This window comes from Erpetoichthys calabaricus, chromosome 1, assembly GCF_900747795.2.
Source record: "Erpetoichthys calabaricus chromosome 1, fErpCal1.3, whole genome shotgun sequence".
Lineage (NCBI taxonomy): Eukaryota > Metazoa > Chordata > Cladistia > Polypteriformes > Polypteridae > Erpetoichthys > Erpetoichthys calabaricus.
Genome location: NC_041394.2, coordinates 62,481,225 through 62,497,651, shown reverse-complemented (window position 1 = coordinate 62,497,651; position 16,427 = coordinate 62,481,225). Strand labels below are relative to the sequence as shown.

The 16,427-nt window shown below is 35.8% G+C and overlaps 1 protein-coding gene and 1 long non-coding RNA gene across 3 annotated transcripts in view; one reads left to right on the top strand and one right to left on the bottom strand.

Moving 5' to 3' along the window:
* Positions 1–16,427, bottom strand: part of LOC127529643 (uncharacterized) — a 744,809-nt gene that overhangs the window by 218,460 nt on the left and 509,922 nt on the right. The gene's annotated exons all lie outside the window — the stretch shown is intronic.
* LOC114650889 (tenascin-like) overlaps positions 13,829–16,427 on the top strand; it is a 585,410-nt gene continuing 582,811 nt past the window's right edge. Inside the window, exon 1 of one of the 2 annotated variants that reach the window (XM_051933682.1) lies at positions 13,829–13,953. The gene's annotated coding sequence lies outside the window, so the exon portion shown is untranslated. The remainder of the gene's footprint in view (positions 13,954–16,427) is intronic. The other variant, XM_028800800.2, reaches the window with a different exon arrangement.

Genomic DNA, 16,427 nt, shown 5'->3' with positions numbered 1-16,427 from the left:
TGTCATTTCACAACCCTCAGGTGGGGTGACCCTTAGTGCGTTGGCGCTAGATAGAAACGCTTTCAGGTAAGGAAGGTCAACACACTTCAAAACCTGCTAGGGTTCTCTTGTGTAGAGCCAAACCTCATAACCACTTTCAAAGGACGCTGTTTGGCTCAAGGTGTATTTTGCTTTCCAATGTAATAGGCACAATATGACTTTTTCACCTTTGCTACCTATTAACATTAATGTCTATATTGCATTTTGGCATGATTGATATAATGTCAGCCTCACATTTGTTAAGTGACAAGATGTCTAATGGACTGTTAATCAATAAGAAGATTAGTTTCGTCTGGTACTTCACAATTTGAGCTGCCTCTGTTCATGAGATGCTGAAACACAAAATTGTGCATCATTCTCAAGCAATGATATGTGCACTTTATTATGCTGTATGGATTGTCTCCAGAATTCTAAAAATGATGTTGACATTTTCCATGAACACTGTGGCAGGATCTGGAAAACCTGCTACAAAAGATGGAGAAGCAACTGTATGCTCTAAAAAGTTCCAATGAGTTAGATTGAAGAAAACATGAATCTGCATTTATTATTTGCATTTAAAAAGTATATAACCCATAGGATACCTATTTTCATTACCAACCCCAACAAAGGCCCAGTGGAATCTATCCTAGATTTGATGGTTGCAGGTAGAAGAAATATTTTTTACTACCCAGGTGACATTCTATAAATATAAATAGACACACATTGATCTACATAAGACCTCAGTTATGTCTTAAGAAGACTTCAGTATTTTCTTATATATTGTCACACACATACGATTGGGAAGCAGCTAAAGGGCCTGAATAATGGTAATTAAACACCAGACCAGAGGGTGGTGAGGTACACTGACTTTCTTTCTCAATCCCTTGCAGGCCATCTACGGGAAGTCTCGCAAGGTCCTGGCACCTCTGATGACACCACTTCTGGTTCTGTGGCCTATGATGTGGCACTTCTAGTTCCAGCCCTTCTAATCACACCACATCCGGTTCAGGCCCCTATGATGACATCACTTCCTGTCCCGGCAAATAAAGCCGCCATCTTTGACAACCTGCCTCAGTTTTGTTTTGGACTCCAACCTGTAAACAACTCCTAAGAATTACCCATTTGCAGCCAGGGAATATTAAACAGGTGGCTGCCCCAAACCTTTCTTGACGTCTTTGGCTCGTTCTTGTGACATATCAATTAGGCCATTGGGTATCCTCTTATATTGAACAGTATCCATTGCATGGTAGAATATTAAAACTATTGTGACTAGAATACACCTTTCAGCCCAGTAACCTCTCTATTTTACTTTCTCCAAAATAACACTGAGTCAAGTTATGAAAGTCACTAAAGCCCTAATGTCTACCATGCTACATGATAACTTATTGCACGTGTCTATCATCCTCCATGTAAAGAAAAAAAAAAAAATCATTTATGTGAAATTTGCATCCCTGTATTTTTAAAATAATGGCCAGTATCCACTGTCCTAATTCCCTTAATTAATTTAGACACCTTACCCATGTCATCCCTTTAATATTCATTTTACTTAATCTAAGCTGTTCATCTCCTTCAGTCATTCCTTGTAGTTCATACCTCTCAGTCCCAGAATAAGCCTAGTCACTCTTCTCTGGACTTTTTCTTTTACTTCTATATGTCGGTTTGAAATATGATCATGAAAACTGCAGTACTCCAGGTTAGGCCTCACTAGTGCATTATAAAACTTAAGCTTAACCCTAACCCAAACCTCCCTTGACTGTGCATCCTATTAGCCCTTTTAAACACTTACACTGAAAGCAGAAAGTGATGATTCCACTACAACTCCTAGGTCCTCCTCATAAAGTGTCCTTTCATGTTTTAAACTTCCCAAACAGTATTGAAATCTAACATGTGTAATACATTACATCTATTTAATCTGCTACACCATAAATCTGCCCAAGCCTGTATTCCATCCTGGTCTCCCTCCAATGATTCAGCTGATACTTGATTATCTGCCATTCTACACAGTTTGAAATCTCCTGCAAACTTAACCAGCTTATTCCTTTCTAAGTTATTTTAATGTTAAAAAGAGCAGTGGGCCCCAGTACTGGTCTCTAAGGGATATCCCATTTAATATCACCTAATTCTGAAAAGGCTCCTCTCACCATAATCCTTTGTTTACAGTGAAACCCTTAAACACTGTTGTCGAAAGCTGCAGCACACTGTGCTTGCATTACAACTGTAGAAGACAGTTTATGGACCCTGAGAAGTTGGCACTATTGAATGAATGGTGAAGTCCCAGGAGAGCAAGCACATAAAATATTTTGTTTGTTTTTAGCAATTGTAACACCTGCCCAACTACTCAGCTCTTTACAAAAGTAAACCTTGATTGCCAACAAGCTTGATTGAAACAGAGCCACGATGAGACCCCTCTATGAATGGAAAATAAGGTATGAGCTCAGAATGGGTGTTATACTTAAACAAAAGCCTTACTTTATTCTGTATGCAAAGTCGCTGAACAAGGGCCTTATTTAGGGTCTTGAATCCTCATTTATTTTTAAATAATATAGCATAAATAAAGCTGCAGTTTGAGTATAATAAAAGGTGTATTTGAACACTCTAAACTTGAAAGATTTTCAGATTATCAAAAGTAACAGATACAATTTCATAGACCTTTATAAAACGAAAGTACTGCACTTTATAGTTTAAAGATCTTTTACAGGTTAAACTTACTTTTTCTTCCTTTGGATTTATTTTTACTATTTCTTATTTCCTTCTAAATCCATTTTATACAGTATAACCTTGCTCTTTTCAATGTTGCTTTTTGTTTCCATTAAAGTGGGGTTTCTGTGCTTGAGTTAAATGTTGACATATCAGGATAATATTATTTAAGAGCGAAGGACTGCAGGAATTAAATGGGCTGCAAGAACTGACTGTTTTGCACTTTATGCAAAAATAAAGGGAAAGGCTTTCTGAACTGAAAAGAGTTTCTATTTCAGAAACTTCATCTGATGGATTGCCCTTTGCCTGTCTTTCAATTTCAGTTTCATTGTTTTGCATTCGTACCTCTGAAATAAAACAAATAAGCAAAAACACCATTGACATGCTCTTTTTTCAAGGGTTGTAGGTGGATAATTAAACAAATCTTACATAGGTCTACACTTTTCAACAAAAGTATACTTGGAAACATTTCTGAAAAATATAACATTAAGCACAGAATTTACATGAATGGATCTTGACAACAAGGAAAAAACATTTTTTTTATAGATATGGCTCTACTCTTTACCTTGAAGGACTTCAATGTAAATATCTCTACAAAATTACAAGTGAAATGTGCAAGCAGTAACAATTAGGCAGTGAATATTCAAGGTTTAACTATACAATGAAAACTGAAGTATATATTGCTTAATTAGCATTTGTCTATCAAAATCTGTACATGAAATGAACATCAACTATTTTACTATTCTACCAATAAAATCAAAACAGAAACAGTTCTGTTTGTCATAATACAAGTGATAAAGCAAATAACATAGAAATACTCCCCTTGTAATGGACTAGCCTATCTTGTTAATGAGAGTTAAATTCATCATTACCACAAAGGACAGTCCGGACATGAATGTGAGAAAGAAACCTAGAAACACTTTTCAAGAAAGGAACCCAGCCAATGTACATATACAGGACTTTGCCACTTAGGGCTTCATGAAATTCTACAACTGCTAGAATCATCTTGTCCAGATTCTCTTTATGGACTTCAACTCTTCCTCTAACACCATATTCTTCTCAAGGAGTTTTTATCATGCCTATCATGCCTTTTTATCTTTGTGGCTATTGAATTTTCTTTCTGACACGAAGCAGGTTGTGAACAAGAATGACCAAAATTATCGAGCCTCTCATTCTGAGTATATGTGCTTTACAGGGCTGAGTCTTATCAACACCCCCTCACATATTGTATATGAAAGATTACATTTCATAGGTAGATTGTACAAAAATGGTTTGCTGATAGCATGTCTCTTGTAGATCTTATTGCATATGATGACCATGGTAGGCACTAGAATGAGTACCTGAAATTAAATGTCAACAAAAAAAGAAATGTAAATGACTTTTTAAGTAAGTCAAACGGTCACCCTCACCTTCACACATTAACAGATGTAGAGGTAGTAGAGTATGTCACATCAGAAAGTGGCTGGAGAGAGTGGTAAGGAACACATTTACAATCATGGGTATCCACCGGTCATGTACTTACCAAAATGATTTATTATTTTTTTTTTATTATTGATATGATTATTTCTAATTTTGTTTAATTTTATATTTAATTTTGTGACACCACTATTTCATGGATTGTTTTCTTCACATGTGCCATTATTTTCATTATTTGAAGTGAAATGATAATGATGAAATATCTATTACTACTTACAAAATGTTTCTTCCTTCTTGAAGAAAGAACAAATGGTGAAGTATCAGCACATATATATGGGAAACAAAAAAGAGCTGTCACTTCAAGAAATTGAACGAGCCAGTCCTACGCCGTCACTTTATGGACTGGAACTCTGTGACCGCAGTTATATTAATTTTACATACTTATCACTAGTTTTTGGTCATTTCTTGTATTTTGTTTGTGGTATTCATTCAGTCTATGTCTCACAGCACAGATCCCATTTGACTTCAAATCATTTCACTGAGTTCAGAGAAGTTCAGAGAATGTTGTCATGATTTCACCAAACTCACAGCGAAGTAAAGTCTAAAGATTTCGCTAATCACTGTAACTGGATATATGAATGTATGATATATTGTCCTTGATCATTCCATGAATGGTTACATATTGGTTAATGCTACAGCTTCATAGCTCCAGAAAAATGGGTTTAAACATTGGCCTCATATTTAATTGATGGAGTTAAATTAAATATTTTTTTTATACTAAATCAATTGTAAATAAACATTTTCCAATGCCACATCATATTAGCAACTGTGGATAGTAAATTATTTTAAAAAATCAACAATATGAAAACTTTAATACAATAAGTGAGCTACAGTAAGAAGGATGTTCAAAATGTTTCCGCACTTTTATATTTTCATTGGAAATGGTAAAGGCAGGAGGAGTGGTAATTGGGCATTGTGGCAGACGACCGGGGACCTTGCCCACTAGGTCGCCTGGAGAAGGGGAGTACCGGGAGAGGGGCGATATCTTCCCTGGGGCGCAAGAAGGCAGCCCCCCCCAGATTACATCAGGGCCACGGATTGGGAGCTTAGAAGCTCAACACTGTTGGAGTCCGTGGCCACCGCCAGGGGGCACCTGAGTGATCCCAGAGCCCTGGATGGCAACAGAAGTTCTTCAGGAAATTCATCAGGGTGCACCTGGAGCACATCCAGGTGCAACATAAAAGGGGCCGCCTCACTCCATTCGGGGAGTCGGAGTTGGGAGGAAGAGGACGGAGCTTGTGAGGAGAAGAGTAGAGGTGGCAGAAGAAGAGAGAAAAGAAGGGACTGTGAGCAAATTGAGGCTGTTTAAGTGCATTGTGTGGTGTTGTGAAAGGGCAAAGAGAATTAAACATGTGTGTTTTGGACATTTGGCTGTCTCAGTGTCTGTCTGTTTCTGGGCTTCGATCACAGCATTAAAAAGTTGGTATGTAATTTGTTTTTGAAATTCTTAATAAATAGAGTTAAAAAAAAGTTTGAACATCCCTTGCAGAAACTTTCATAAGCTGACCCACAGCTGTAGAATTTATGTGATTTTTCACAAAAGTGAATTGATTATGTATAAAATATGCTTCAGGTTCTTTAAAGATCTTTTGCCCTTTTTCTTCTTTAAAAAAATAAAGCAAATTATATTTTTTGACTTGTAAGGTCACCTCTAGATTAATGAATGGAGGCAAAGTAATTTGAGTGACACAGGATATTGCTTTTTTTATGACTGATGATGACTTAACTAGCAAAATACTCTGCTTTAACTGCAGGTGGTACACTGAATGCCTGTACCACAGCACTTTCAAACATTTGAACTGTACATCAAATATAAAGCGTTCACTCAAAATAGTACAACAGGTATAAGTGGCCGACCTCACCATTTTGCACTCACCTGAAAGAAATCACACATTAAATAACTCAAGTGTCTTCAGGAGCATACAGTTTATGTTCAAAATAACCACTTAAGTGCAATGTATAAAAGTTTCCACAAGGATAAATTATTGTTATATTTATGCAGTGAATAAATAATTACAATGGTATAATTACGATAAACAACATTGTTTCAAGTGGGAAATGACATTGCCCTTTAGCTATGGCTCCATAAATGAAACAGAAACATGACATGAGCTTTATTTACTGTCATCAAAAAGGACAAAAAACAAACCAGAGGCAATAATACAGTTCTGCCAACTGAATGACAAAGCCATGCCTAAACAGTGTGAGTGCTCACAGCCCACTCCATACCGATAGCTGATGGAAATGAAGTTCATGTGAAAGTTGTGCTGTGCTTTGGGTAAAGTTGAGGTTGATGTAATTACCACACATCAAAAGAGAGACTAAATGTTGTATATATTGTGTCAATCGTTGTAAAATAAGCTCAGCAGAGTTTAAAGAGTTTTGGCTCTTGCATTATACCAGTCCTGCAGTGAACCAGCAAATCTTCTGCTGGTGAGCTCTTAAGTAGACATTCCTACTTTTACTTTGTCTATTCTCCTCAAAATGCTGCCAATTGCGTTTCTCCAGCACTGATTGATCCCCTCTGTTATGGTGCCTTTGCACTTTTCATTCAGGTTACTAAGTTGTCCACAGTTAGCTATGTGTTATAGGGGTATGAGTATTGAAGTTTTAGATTTTGTTTGTGATTTTAACAATATAACTTTTTTGTTATGATTCTAAATGTTTTGTGTTACTAATCAGTCCTAAACTTCAACAGTTCTGCCTTCAGTTAGTGTTATGATTCTTTGTTGTGGCATCCCTGGAGTCAATTACTTTCATTTTTATTTATTTATTTCTTATTCTGTTTCTTTCATTATTATTAAGGTGACATCACCACAACACCATTTTGTAACATGTTATTGTTATTTAAGATGGTGGCATGCATCTGTTGTTATCCTAGCGTTGGGTCAACTCTTTAAGAACAATCTGTGTGTTAGAAAAAGGATTTCTGACTTCTAATCTACCTAGTATGTGACTTTGACTTCTGTTCTATGTTCCTGTTTTTGGTCTCCTGGTTTACTTTGTCTTTTCTATTTTTTGAACTCCTGCCTCCATCCTAACCACATTCCAGTCTATTCTCAATAGGCACTTATCCATCTCCTGGCATTTTCCATCTATTTTTATATCTGCCACAGTGAAGCAGAAAAAGGGTTATTAGGCCTCCAAATACCACCAGTCAGATCAGGATGCCATGATGTATGATCCCAAAGTTGGCCTTACCCCAGGCACCTAGGACCCCAAATTCAACAACCTGGCTTATAAGCTTGCCAGATCCAAAATAGAGTTTAAGTCCCTTAAATAATAAAAGTCTCAAAAATGTTCACAAAAATGGAGAAGAGGAAAGCCATAAAACCTCTGATTGAACATAAAAGATGGCAAGATCCTTATATTTAAAGAAATATTCAGATAATAGAAAAAGAAACCAGGCAGTAACGAAAAAGAAAACAAATGGTTCTAAATCTAAATCATAATCAAAAGACAGTATCTTAACATGAATACAGGGGCCAAAACCAAAGAAACCAAACAAGAACAAAAATAAAGTGAGAGTTGAAACAAACCATAATTCTAATTAAGCCAAAGCTGTTGAACACTCTAAAGCTTCAGTTTAAGCACTGCTGGGGCCAAAACACCATCTGCATAATTAAGTGTCCCTGCCTCCTTAGGTTCCAAATACTAGAGACAAGACAGAATACATACATTACAACACAAAACTAAAGAAAATCCCAGAATTACAAAAGTAAAAAAACAAAACAGAACCAAAACACACCATAGAATGAAACAATATATAAACAACAAAAAACTAAATAAACAAAATATAATTTAGTCAGGGCAATAACCCTGGCTGAAACAAAACACCACCATTCTAAGAATCTTACTCTAAATGCCTTTCCCTTACTGGTGTTCATAACTGTCACTTCCTGAGGATGGGCACTGTGATAGCTTTCAAGATTTCTGACTGGCTAAACCTCCTGCTCTACTTAGCTGTGTCTATATGTGCTATTATAGTATTCACATCTCAATTTCCATTTTGATTCTGCTATATCCAAAGCTTCTGCTTTCTGACCTACTCTTGATCACATTCTCCATTTGGGTCTATTAGGTTTAGTTTCTGGTACTCTTTGCTTTAGCTTATTTTCCCTGCCTCATGGCTATAGGACCAACAGTTTCATATTTGTCTGAATGTATGTGAATATTATGGGTTTTCTGTTATTACTCTGATCTCCTTTCCTATATTAATGAGTTTGGTGTTACCTAAATCAGTATCTCTGATTTGGCTTAGTATGAGTGAGCATTATTATGAATCTTGAGGGTTCATATGCAAAAGTTCCCAAAAAGGCTCACTAGAGGGAAAAACCTGGCTACCAACAAGGGCAAACACAGAACCTTTATAAATAAAAAGATTAATACTTCCCAAAAACCCTCTATAAGAAAAGAATGCTCAGTGCAACACATATAGCAAAAAGGAATTGCCTGAAAGGGCAAATATATCCAAGGCAAACAAAGTACCAATACAAAATCCAGAAAGTGATAAAAAAAACTATAGTGATATAGTACATGACAAGGACAGGAAGAACCACAATAAACACTCACCAACTCCCAAGCACACACACTCCCAAGTGAATTTGGTTGAAACGTAAGGATCTGTGAGTTACACCCGCCTTAATGGGGCTGAGGGCAGTCTCTTGTGGTGATGGGCAGTTGGCTTTGTGTATTGAGGAACCACCCACTAAACACAAGGAACACAACACATGGCTGGTTATTACTACATCTTGTCACAAGTCATTTGCCTGTTGTTTAAATATCTGCAGGTTAAAATAAAACCACTACTGGTTTTTCCTGTTACTGGTGCCAGAAAAGTCCAAAATGACTGGCAATGAAGAGGTAGTAAAACAATCCAGAATATTCCGTATGGCTCAAGACAATAATTCAAAACTTCTAATATGTAAACATCTCCAGAGTTTCTACTCCAAGGTAAAAATATTTTGTGTGAATTTAAAAAGGTTTAGTTATTTACAATAAATGTTTTAAACGTTTTTATTTCCTGGTTTATTTGAGAATGATTTGAAATATCTGGTTGTGTAAATGAGTGCCACAAGAACAGGTCGTTTGTAGTTATCGCTCACATTGCTTTTTTGGACATATTCTATTGCTCAAATGTGTTTTCTTTCATATGACATGTATGCTGACTTATACTACACACAGAACCACGTACATGTACATGGTACCTGTACAAAGTACACCATAGTGCATGTCTTCTTAGTGCAAGGTAACTAATGTGGGCAACAAATTTTGGATAGTATCTGAACATTTGTTTGATTTTTTTCATTCTTTTAAACCATAAGAGGGTCAATCATGCTCATAATTTAAGAAATCAATGTAAGTACATAAGTGTAAACAGCCTGCTTTGATTAAAAAAAATACAAATAATGCCTATGAAGACTCATATTTACTACATGATGAGTACTTTAGGTTGATAAACACAGTAACAACAAAGACCTGGCAAAGCATAATTACTAACTTGACATAACATTCTCAACCTGCTTTACCATTCCATCACAGGGCCCACTTACAATACACTCACAGTCATACGGTTCAATCAACCTGACCTACATTTTATTGGGAATGTACAACGTAAGTCAGAGTATCCAGAAAAATCTACCCAGATTTTGGGTGAACATGCAAATTCCACACAGATAACAATGAGAAGTGGAATTCAATTCCAGGATGCTAGATCCATGATGGAACGTTGCAATCCACTGTGCCCCATGCTGCTCCGGAATATTTCCTGTGAAATATTATTTAGGCTCAGGAAATAGTCTAAAAATAATTTAGGGTTATTCAACCTGTAAGTTAATGAGTTTAATTAAACATGGAATAATATTGACAAATAATAGTCTAACCCAGGGGTGTCGAACTACGGGCCCGGAGGGCCGCAGTGGCTGCAGGTATTCATTCTAACCCTTTTCCTAATCAGTGACCAGTTTTCACTGCTAATTAACTCCTTTGCCCTTCATTTTAATAGCCCTGTTATTAAGGACTCAGTCCTCTGAATTGATTCTTTTCTTCATTAAATGACAGCCAAACAGAAAGGAGATGTGAAATGAGCCAACAGATGACCAGGTAAATTGGGTCTTCAAACTCCAACCAATTTCACTCCAACCAGTTTCTTAATGAGAAGCTGATTCTTGCTGTTAATTAAACTAGTTAGTTAATTCCATGGCGTGTTTCTGCTCTCATTCTGCCACAGCAGACATTTCCAAAATTGTTGATTTTCTGTTTTTTCTAAGAACACCGTCAAAATGTTTTGGTGATCTGAGAGATCAGTCTTACTGAGACCTTCACTTTTCTTTATTTTCAGATATTGTGGATAGCTAGTCGTGTGGGCGGCTCCTTTTCTGTCTCATTATTGTTTTGCTGCTAATTAAGGAAAAAGAAACAACAAAGGGGCTGAGTCAAGTTAATTATAATTAAGGCAAAAGAAGTTGATTAGCAGCAAAAAACTGGTCACTAATGAAGAAAATGGTTAGAATGAAAACCTGCAGCCACTGTGGCCCTCCAGGACCGGAGTTCAACACCTGTGGTCTAACTGATTCAATTCAGGGAAATCATGCAGGCTCTTGGAAAGTTTTCTTTCCATTAATTTTCTGACTTGCTTAAATCAGTTCATGGTCATTGTGAACTGGGGTTTATCGCAACTGCATTCAGCTTAAAAAAGGAATTAACCCTGAAAGGGTGTAAAATCATAGGGCAAAGTCATACACACACACTCCTACCCTCATTCTTCTTCTTCTTCTTTAGTTACCTGCCATATGGCAGGTATTTCAATTGCCAGTTTCTTCATTGTATTCTGTCTTCTGCTCTTTTCTCATTTCCTGGAATGATTTACATCTTTCAAATAATATAACATGTTCTGCCATGGTTTTCCTTTTGACTTCTTTCCCTCCAGTTTAATCTCCAGTTACTTGTTTTGTTAGCTTCTTTTCACTGTTTCCACCATGCTCCTTTCTTCAACAATCCTTTCCAACAATTTTTCACTTCATAATTTGTCCATCCAAAAGATCTTTTCCATACTTCTCCATAGTCACAGTTCAAAAGCTTCCATTCTGTTTATGTATATTTCCTTTCCTCATTGTCCATGTTTCTGCCCCATACAATGCTACACTCCAGATTATTGTTTTTATTCTTCTTTTCTTTAGTGTTCTATCAATTCTATTTATTGGCCTTTTTCAATTTACTTTGAAGGATGCTTTTCCCATTTCTCTAAATAATTTTATTTTGTTTTCACTTTTTTCTATCCTTTGAGAGCATACTTCTCAAATATTTGAAGGTGTACTCTTCCAAGATGTGTTCTCCAATTTTAATTATCGGTTTCATTGTTCTTTCCTTTGTTATGCACAACAGTTTTGTTGTCTTTATATTTCTTCATTCCATAGTTCTTACATGTGTAATCTAATTGCATGATGCTAATAATAAATCAACAGAAGAAGATATGGAGCTGGAAGAGGTAGAAGAAGTTAACAGGACTAAAATTTAAAAAGTTAATAAGACTAAAATTGATGGAGATAGAAATAGAACAATCGATTATACTAGGCCAATTTATTGTCACTGATCAGCCCAATTCACAAGTGTTTTGGCACTGAGAAAAAGTCAAGCAGACAAATGAACACCATGCACACCTCACAGAGACAGCAAGTGGGCCAGCATTCAAATCCATTTTGCTGGACCTGTGAGGGAGCAGCACTAATCACTGCATCACTTTCCTCCAAATGATCAAAGACATCCATTTACAAGTACATCCAGGTATTCTTCTATCCTGTCCATCATAATAGTCACTACATCCAACATGCATTTCTTAGGTAATTCAGATGAAATAAGAATATTCAGAGAAAATATGAAGAGAACATACAGTACAAGCTACTCATGCATTAGGTACTTGAAACTGGGAGTCCACCACTGTGTATCCACTACTCTATTATAAAAATCAAAGCATCAGTCGGCAAAGAAAACTAAGTAGTTGAAAACAATGTAGTGCAGATTATAGTAGAGAGAAGCATTGGATCAAATAATTGAACATACAGTATCAGCTGAATCATTAAAAAAGATCTTAATGTATAAAGTCCTACTGTGTGGTTCCAACAGTTTTGCCTCCGCACAAGGAGATCAGTATTCTGGTGTCCAATTCCAGCTTTAAATCAAAGAGCAGAAACTACTAAATGTATAAACAGAAACAATTGCTAAATCTGAACAACACTATAAAGGGAGGAGGAGAAACATATAATGGACCCTGAAATTAATGCATATAGACCAGCAAATGAATAGTCGTGTATGCAACCGTGCAAAATGTATCAATCAGTAAGGAACACACACTTGATGTGATGATCTTTTTGTAGACATATGTGCAGGAACAAAATGTGATTGATAGCTGACCAACCAGACAAGATAAATTATATAATTATGTTCTACAAAATGTTAAGCAGCATAGCTTAAAAACGACATTTGTGGAGAGAATCACAGATGTCCAAGCATGAGGTAATAAAGCTATGCGGTTAGAATGAAGTTATTTCCTTATGTCTCTTCTAACAGTGACAGCAGAATGAACTGGTGTGAAATTCATCATTTTTCCATTCCAGTATAATTCCATGCTGGTTAAAATGGTAATGTGACGATGGCTCCACTGCATCTGTAGGGCATTGCCATGGAAAATAATGACAAATAGTGCATGTTCTTCTGTAATAATCATAAAGTATTTTGAGTGGTTATTTTGCAGGCGTGACATTATAATGAATGTTTCCTCTTAAATAAGGGTAAGGTTAAGCCATGGAAGAAAAGTCATGGTGAGTCCAAAAAAATCAAGTTGTCTTTCCCGTCTATGAGAAAGCTACTTACTCTAAAAGGGAAAAGATGAGGTAGAGAAAAATTCTGCATCTTGTTTTCTAGCTGAGGTTATGTATGTAAAAAGATATATTTTCTATGCTTGTCCAAAGTCCATAAGGTATAACCAACAACTTTTTCCTGTCCCATTCCACAGGAAAATATGCCCATTACTCAGAAAAATAAATGTAACTGCTCCGTGTGAACATGTGCAGTATATGGATGGTGGTATTTGCCCCATTAACATCCACATTGTAAAGCCCATGTACAAAGAGGAAATATGATTTAATGGGCTTCTTCACATCTTCACATCTGCTGCCAAAGAAACAGCCTCAACAATTCCTACAGTTGTGTGATTTATTTCATAGTGATGAGAAAATCTGATTGGACTTTGTTCAGCTATAAACCATTTTCAAATGAGGCTTCTTAGGGGCAATATTAGTTTAATATATTTAAATATATATGACATCATAAAGAGATTTAAGACAGAGATGCACTAGAGAGAAGATGTATGGAATAAACAGAAAACGTATGCAGGCTTCTGATTAAATCCATTTATTAGTTTTCTCTCCCCTCTCCCTCCCTCTTTCTAGGTTGTATCTTGTTTATAGCTCTCTCACTTTACACTTCCCTTCCACCCCTCCAGTCCAACTCCATTTCTCTCTCTCTCTCTCTCTCTCTCTCTCTCTCTCTCTCTCTCTCTCTCTCTCTCTCACTGACTTTCTTTCTGTTTTATACTAAGATCTTAAATGTAGCATTTCAATACTCCCTCCCTCCTTCCCTCCCTCTCTCTCTCTCACTCACTCCCTCCCTCTCTCTCTCTCTCTGTCTCTCTCACAGTCACTCAATGACAGACTGAGAGAGACCCATGAAGGGAGTGAGATAGCCAGGCAGCTGGACCCTGAACAGGTAAACTTGCTTCTCGGGGTATTTCTTCAGAGTGACAAACAGATATACATGAATGGTGCTACATAACCAATAGATAGATAGATAGATAGATAGATAGATAGATAGATAGATAGATAGATAGATAGATAGATAGATAGATAGATAGATAGATAGATAGATAGATAGATAGATAGATAGATAGATAGATAGGATCAAATAAAGTTATATTTTTAGCTTTATCTGCTTCATGTCATTTTAATCAGTTGTAACACAAAATAAAATCAGCTGAATATTTTAAATTAAGTTTGTTATTTAATACTTTGAAAGCATTAGCTGTAAGGTATTTCCTAAGATCTTTCTTATATATCAGTGAATTACAAGGTAGGGATTTCCTAAGACCCACTGAGGACTCTGTCTTGTAACGGAGTAGTAACTAATAGAAATTTATGGACATGAAACAAGATTTTATTAAGTAGAAGAAGCATCATAATGAAATCCATGATAATCAAAGGCTCTTTTGACAGAACTGGAATGCCTTTTCATTTCATTCCTGAAGAAAACACAACTTAGGTTTGTGTGACTTTATAGCACTTTGTTGTAAAGGCAGGAAAATTACAGATTCAGTTTAAATTGCATTAAAATGTCACTATAATGTTTACAGACATATAATACTAAATTCCCTTTCATTGAGCTTACAAATTTTACAAGTGTAATTAAGGTAGGCACTTAATGTAAATTAAAAAGAGCTCCAAAAATGTTGCTGAAAATGAATTAATTTAATATTATGAGTTGTATTTTGTTAGAGTGGGTATCACTGCCCCACTGTGCCTACTGAATGGAGTGTAAAAGTTTTCACTGTGCTTGTGTAAGAAGCTTCTGGTTTTCCCAATTTCCTCATTCAGTTCTAATCTATATTGTTTAATTGACTATAAAATATTTTCAAGAGTGTGTGTGGGTGTGTGTGAGAGACATTTTTGGTGCCTTGTGGTGGCCTGCTATTCACATGCCTTGCACTTGTTGCTGCAGACTTTTATTTCATGTTCTTTTTTTAAGATCAATTTTTTTTAAAAAATAATTTTCAATACAGAGATTACAGTAAAGTTTTTTTTATTAGGCACCATTGCAGCCAAACTTTTCATGGCCTCTAGGTGGAAATTCCCTAATCACTTATCTTTTCAGCATTGGTATTCATCCTTTTTACATCTGAATTTACTTGAGGCTTCAACTGCAATTAATAATTTTACTACCATAACTATTAAATTGTGGAAAAATATAACGACAACAATCAAGAATAAATTAAATCTTGTTTCTTCACATTCTCTAAAATTTGTTTTAGTTTGTTGAATATTCCTGAGGTAATGGCAAAGGAAAGTGAACCAGAAAATCTTTGAATGAATAGACATATATTATCAATCTTTTTTAATGTTAAAGTGTCACATCAATGGGTTTAAGGAAAAAACATACAGAAATTATATAATATTATAGCTGTATTGGGTCATTACTGTCATGTGTACAAAGTACACAGAAAGTTTTACCTGCAATAAGTCTTTATTCTCTGGCATATAGAGTCCTATACATGTCAGACTGGTGACATGATTAGTGAGAATAAATACTTTTCCTTGAAAAATTATATTATATTAAAATTAAACTACGTATTAAAAACTATATTATATTATATTATATTATATTATATTATATTATTATATTATATTATCAGTACGCCTGCATAATGCCTCACTGTGACTATAACTGCCAAGTCAGATACTTTGTTTCTTTTCAGTCATCCTGGTGTGTATTCAGACCATTATTTATTTATGAGCTTCTGTAAAAATGACAAAATTCCTCAAGGGAGCAAATATCTATCTATCTATCTATCTATCTATCTATCTATCTATCTATCTATCTATCTATCTATCTATCTATCTATCTATCTATCTATCTATCTATCTATCTATCTATCTATCTATCTATCTATCTATCTATCTATCTATCTATCTATCTATCTATCTATCTATCTATCATATTGCAGCATGGTGTCATCATCACAGCCAGCATTGAGTCTTCATGTTCTCCAAAGGCTTACATGGAGTTTATTCTTTAGGTAATCCAGATGTTCTTCCACAACCCAAATGTTAGGTTTGATTAGTACAGCTAACTTAGTCCTGAGTGATTGTGGGTCTGTGAATGACTGGACACTGTGATAGTTTGGTGGTCTGCTAGGGCTGGTTCCAGCCTTGTTCCTGATGTAGCTGGAATAGGCCCTGACCCTACACAATACTATATAAGTGGGTTTGAGAATGTTATGATACATTATAGTAGCCATTAGTTTGTCATTCCATTCCAGGATTTTATGGATTTGAGTCATATACTGACAAAACATAACAGTGTTTGTCATGTCAAACTATTGTTGTGCAGTAATGTCAGGTTTGATGACAGCATTGCTAACCTGCCTAAGCTACAAAAGCTCTTCTTTAATTCAAACAATTAGCTTTCTT